We start from the raw sequence: 5,701 nt of genomic DNA on the forward strand, positions 1-5,701 counted from the left end.
CCATCAACACCCTCCTAATCTAGTGTCATCCCTCAAATTTGTTGTATCGTCGCCTTTCTCACCTCCACGTCAAAGCCACATCCTATCTGCTCCATGCCGCTCTCCCTGCTTGCAATCCTATCGTCTCCCGTCAACCCCAAACCCTAAGGGTGTGGTCGATTGTAGGAAAAAGAGCCACTAGGATGGCTGGTGATGGTGACATCGATGATGACTCCAGTGACCTTGTCGACTTTGGCCTCGACTGAACAAATGGCATGGGGACGATGACATCACTAGCTAAGAATTGTTTTATCTTCCTTTTAAGCAATATAAAGACATATTTATCTATCTTATTTACCTTTTTCAAGTTGTATTTATTTGCTCTTCATTTGAGCAATTTTTCAAAATTTGAAATTACTTGTAATAATACAATAATTTAAACAATTCGTAAATAATTTAAAATAATTTTAGTTTTAACTAGAAGCATCCAGAACTTTTTTTTCTCCCTCTCTTATTTACCTTCGAGTATTTTTCCTCACATTGTCCTTTCTCTTAACACATGTCAATACGTTTTTCTGAGACTCACATGTCAATTAGTTTACAACTTTGTAAAAAAGTCAGCAGAATTCAGTCCCGCCATTTTTTCTCTTATTTCCCTCCATTTTTTCCACGTCAATGATTCCCCTCCATCTAATTTAAAAATACGGAAATGCTATTTTTCATCCGGCTGAAATCTTTTCGCTTTCATCCGTTTTTCTGCTCGTTCGATCCTTGTGTCATGATTCGTGCTTTCCTCTTTTTTTCCCTACCTCGGCGTTTTTGTTCATTATCGGGCCCGCGACCTTCTCCTGGAGACCCGTTAATCCTGGCGGGTAACGTGTCCGTCTTCATTCCCCATTTCCAGCGGCGCGAGCTTGAGGCGTTGATTCATGGCGATTTTTGACTAGAGATTTCAGTAGCTGATCTCTCGTGGGCAAGCCGGTGGTTAAGCATCCGCTCCAACTCCCCTTTCCCATCCTCTGCTTCCTTGTGCTCAAGCGCGCGCAGAGGGAGAGGCGAAATCGATGCCATGGCGATCTGGCTGCGTTGTCTTCTCTGCTTCTCTTGACTTCGTGCCACTCCTCATATTCCTCGAGTGGATCTGCGAACCTTGTACCCCCTCCTCATCCTCCATCCATGGTTGGTTTTGTAAGTATCCTTGCCCCCCTTGTTCCTCTCCCTGTTTTTTCTGTTCGAATTTTGCTAGATCCGGCGAATCTTGTATGTTGCCCTGTGTTGCCGTGGTTCCTAGATGTTTTGGATGTTATACAGGTGTGGTGGTTCGATGTATATGTAGTGGTGGATCCTTCCTGTATATTGTTGATTTTTTGTGCTTCCAGATTGCCCTCTAGTTGTCAAACTTGCCATTGTGACGAGTAGCTCCTAGTTGTGTTCATTTACTTTAGTGGATCCCTCTTGTAGTTGTCGAGGTGGATCCCTCCTGGTTGGTTGTAGATGCTGAACTCCTACTGTGTACCATCCCTCCTGTAGTTGTCGCTACGGACCCCTCCTGTTTGGATGTAGATGCTGAATCTAGCTCATAGTTTGTATGAATCTATAAAAATCAGTGTAATCACAGCTAATTTAATATGATTACATTGTGTTCCAGTCTCTGAAACTCATGTGTTTTCATTAGAAATCTAGTGTAATTTCACTGAAATTTGCATTGTAAGTACAGTGTATGTTTCAGTGAATTTTCAGTGTAATTATTGTGGGCATTTTCACTGGAATTACAGTGCTTTTGAATTGTAATTACAGTGGTGATTTCAGTGCAATTACAGTGAAGATTTTAGTGTGTATTCCTAGTAGTTTTACACTGTAATTCTCAGTGGATTTACAGTGTAATTACTTTAGTAATTTAGGTGATTTTTTTGCAGTGTAATTCTCAATGCATTTTCAATGTATCATTAGTGCATTTTGTAATGTAATTCTTTAGTGGGTTCAAAGGATTCTTAGTGGATTTACAATGTAAGCGTAAGTGGATTTACACTGTAGATTTTAGTAGATTTGCACTGTAATTTCCAATGGACTTGCATCTTAACTCTTGACTTTTACAGTGTAATTTTCAGTGGATTTACAATGTAAGCTTAAGTGGATTTACACCGTAGTTTTTAGTGGATTTGCACTGTAATTTCCAGTGGACATGCATTGTAACTCTTGATTTTTACAGTGTAATCTTCAGTGGATTTACAATGTATTTTTTACTGGATTTAGACTGTAATTTTCCAGTGGAATTTGCACTGTTACTCTTGAGTATTTCAGTGTATTTTCAGTGGATTTACTCTGTAGTTTTTAGTGGATTTACACTGTGATTTTCAGTGTTTTTTACACTGTAACTCTTGATATTTTTCAGTGTAATTTCAGTGGATTTACACTGTAATCCTTAGTGCTTTTGGGTAGGGACGGTATTTTACCCCTTTGTAATCTGCATTTGAGTAGGGGTTGGATTATCTATGTATTATATTTAGGGGAATTCACATTGAATTTACATTGTATCTCTCAGTGGACTTACACCGTAAAATTTAGTGGGTTTTACAGTGTAATTCCAGGATTTATAGTGTAATTCTTATTGGATTTACACTGTAACTCTCAGTGGACTTGCATTGTTTTGTTGAGTAAACAAGTATGCTCCGCTCTGTTTTGTTGTCAATAACCAATTTAGAAAAGCATGATTGAATCGGTTTTCTTTTCACAGGATTTGTTAATGCTATAAGAGAGTCATACATTAAGGAACTTAGCTTCATCATGTTCGAGGTACAAATTCTGGCCCTTCATGCTTGTTTCCATCCCATTTGATTCCTTTGCAGGCACCTGTAATGTAAACATGTATATAAGCATTGTTCTGTTAATCTTGAAACATGTACTGTCTGCTTGTACATGTGTTTGCCCCTTTTTGTCAGTTCATAGGCTTAATTGATATGATAATTGATCATTTTATTACTGCCTGTGTGTACTCATTTGTGTTTACAAATAGTAGTTTGTAGCAATTTGAACTTCAAGTAGGAAAGAAAGGTCTTTCTATGTAGTTCCAAAGTTTATAAAATTCAGCCCTAGCTTCTTTACAAGAGTTATTTTGTAATCATGATCTAAGTTCCTGATTAGTGTATAGTTTGTGTGTGCGAAAGTTTCTGAATTACAGTCCTAGCTTTATGAAAATATAGCAATTCTAACTTGTTTGTTCAAGGATTTACCTAACTTTTTGTATTTTATCTCCCAGAACATGTGATCCCCTATCTTTTTTATACTCATTTCCATGGGTTGTATCTGTTGTTTTCAATTCAGAAACTTCCTACTAGTTCTGAAATTCACGAATTTAACATGGATTTTTTGTTTCCTAACCTTTCTGCTCCTGCACCCCTAGACTCATAGGATCCTAGGGTTCTTCCTGGATCTAGTTTTGATTTCCTGGTTCTAGTGTAAAGTTCCAGAATTCATCTTTTTTTAGTTTATTTGTCTCTCCAGCATGTATATATAATGGTTCACAGGCGCCTTTTGTTTGATTTCTGATGTAGACAGGCAGGGGAGAGAAATCTGTCTAAATCATACTTAGTATGTGGTGATTGCAAAGTTGGGGGTGTTTACCTGTGTTTAGTCATCTTCGGCAGAGTGGATCATCTTCAGGTTTCTGTCCCAGATCATGGAGGAATCGCCCCCTTGGTTGGCGCTTATTCCCGTTTCCTCTAGCTGTTCCCCCCTCCATGTTCTTCCCCTCTGCAGTGCATTTTTGTAGTGGATATTACACTGAAAATAATAGTGGAGTTATTATTGTAATTTTATAGCTTTTCAATGTAATTTTTAGTGCTCCTAATTTGTCATGTCATTTTAGGTGTGTGTGCGTAGGTGACATGCATCATCCTGATCCTTTCCTTTTCTTTTTGTTTTGCTTTAGCTTAGTGCACATGTACATAGTAAAGCTTGCCTGTATATTTGGGTTTTTTTTGCCCTCCTTGTTATTTTTCTGTCAGAGCGGGAAAAGTTGGGTTGTGGACCTGTTAAGATCATGATGTTGGTGGTGTTTAAGAGTTGGTGTGTGGACCCGTTTAAGCTCGTGATACTGGTGTGCTTAAAATCGGGGACAAGTGTAGGAGCTAACCGAGGACATGAGACACGGGACAGGGAGACACGTGTCATTCTGTAATAGGTGGAAAAATCTGACTGAAAACGAATTTGTTTTCATCCGGATGTAGAATAGACAGTCCCTAAAAATAAAAACTGAAACTGCTCGGTTGTTCCACAAAATCTGCCCCTCGTCTACTTGACCACCACGCGCACGGTTCCATCTTCCCCATTGACGCCTCCACTCATCACGAACCCCGCCGCCACCGCGAAGTTCACATTCCTCCTTGACGCGCCATCTCTCTCTCCACCTAGCAGAGTCGTCTGTCGCCGCCCTCTCTCCACGTAGCTGCGCCGCGGTCGAGCCCTCTGCATGTCGTTGCTGCAGAGGAACTTTGCCCTGTACTGGTAGATCGTGCCCCCAGTGGAAGCATGATCGAGCACTCCACGGAGGTGATGCAGCTCGTTGTCCCCAACCCATTGACGTGCTCACCTACCTCGCATGGAAGATATCTGAGTTCCCCGCGTGCCGCGTGATTGGCTCCGTCACCAACCTTCACTCCTCCAAGTTCAGATTCCTCATCGCCGAGAACCTCGGTGTCAATGCGCAGGACGTGCAGGTAACTCAATGAATCTTCCTGAATGTAACCATGAATCCATGATTAATTACCTCGATCGAGCTTGTAGTCGGAGTGGTGGGTGGATAATTGTTCCAGCGCCTTCCTTGGAGATCTTCTCCCCAGTGGCCGATTTATTCTCTCTCCCCACAGAAGCGAAGGACCCTCCCCTACATTGTCGTCTCCTTTTGGCCCTCCTCTTCTTAGTAGGCCAGCAAGTACACATCTGCAGTAAGCATCTGACAGCTGCACTCCTTTCCTCATGTCATGCAAATTACAGTACTAATCGTAGAATTGTCATGTCCCATGATCGGATTGGAAGTGGAGGCGCGAACCAGGGGGACGAGGTCAAGTCTATTAGCTTGGATAGATGTAAGCCATTTTGACGCATTCTGAAAAATAGCATACTACATATCTAGCTTCAGGCTTTGAGGTATTTTGCAGTTTGTATTAAACATAAACAGCTCTGTTCTTGTTCTTGATATATGTATGCCCACATATGCTTCTGAAATATCATGCAGTATAATTTTTATTTTACTGAAGGACCAAACTTTACGCTTTGATATTCTTTTTGTAATTGTGTGTTAAACAAAAGTAGCTCATTTCTTGATATATGCATGCAGAATTGCATACATGTGCTTCTTAAGACAGTGTAATCTGAATCTTTTACTTAAGGACCTACCTTCAGACTTTGAGCAATATTCTGTATTTTATCTGTAAAATAGTTTTGTCCTGGAAATGCAATATTGATATAATAAGAAAGTGAAGACACAATACAAGCAATTGTGCAACTCCTACTCTAACGCATAATGAAATAGTTATGATCTTGTTTTTGGTATGTAGAATGATCTTATAAGTTATAACACCACAACCTCTTATTTCGCAAAAGGTGTTCAACCTAGACTTTTGCGACATACAATTTGATGATCCTTAGATATGCACTTTGGACAGCAAAGCAGCATCTGATATTTCGAACACATGGTGTGCTCCCCTGATTTGTGTGCGCCCTT

General features: G+C 40.3%; 1 long non-coding RNA gene across 1 annotated transcript; it reads left to right on the forward strand.

The window, feature by feature from the left end:
- Positions 1-865: 865 nt before the first annotated feature.
- Positions 866-3,823, forward strand: LOC119289632. The gene is made up of 3 exons (XR_005141563.1): positions 866-1,167; positions 2,714-2,772; positions 3,531-3,823. It is a non-coding gene; the product is annotated as an uncharacterized LOC119289632 (long non-coding RNA).
- Positions 3,824-5,701: the final 1,878 nt, after the last annotated feature.

Source organism: Triticum dicoccoides, chromosome 4A (assembly GCF_002162155.2).
Source record: "Triticum dicoccoides isolate Atlit2015 ecotype Zavitan chromosome 4A, WEW_v2.0, whole genome shotgun sequence".
Classification (NCBI taxonomy): Eukaryota; Viridiplantae; Streptophyta; class Magnoliopsida; order Poales; family Poaceae; genus Triticum; species Triticum dicoccoides.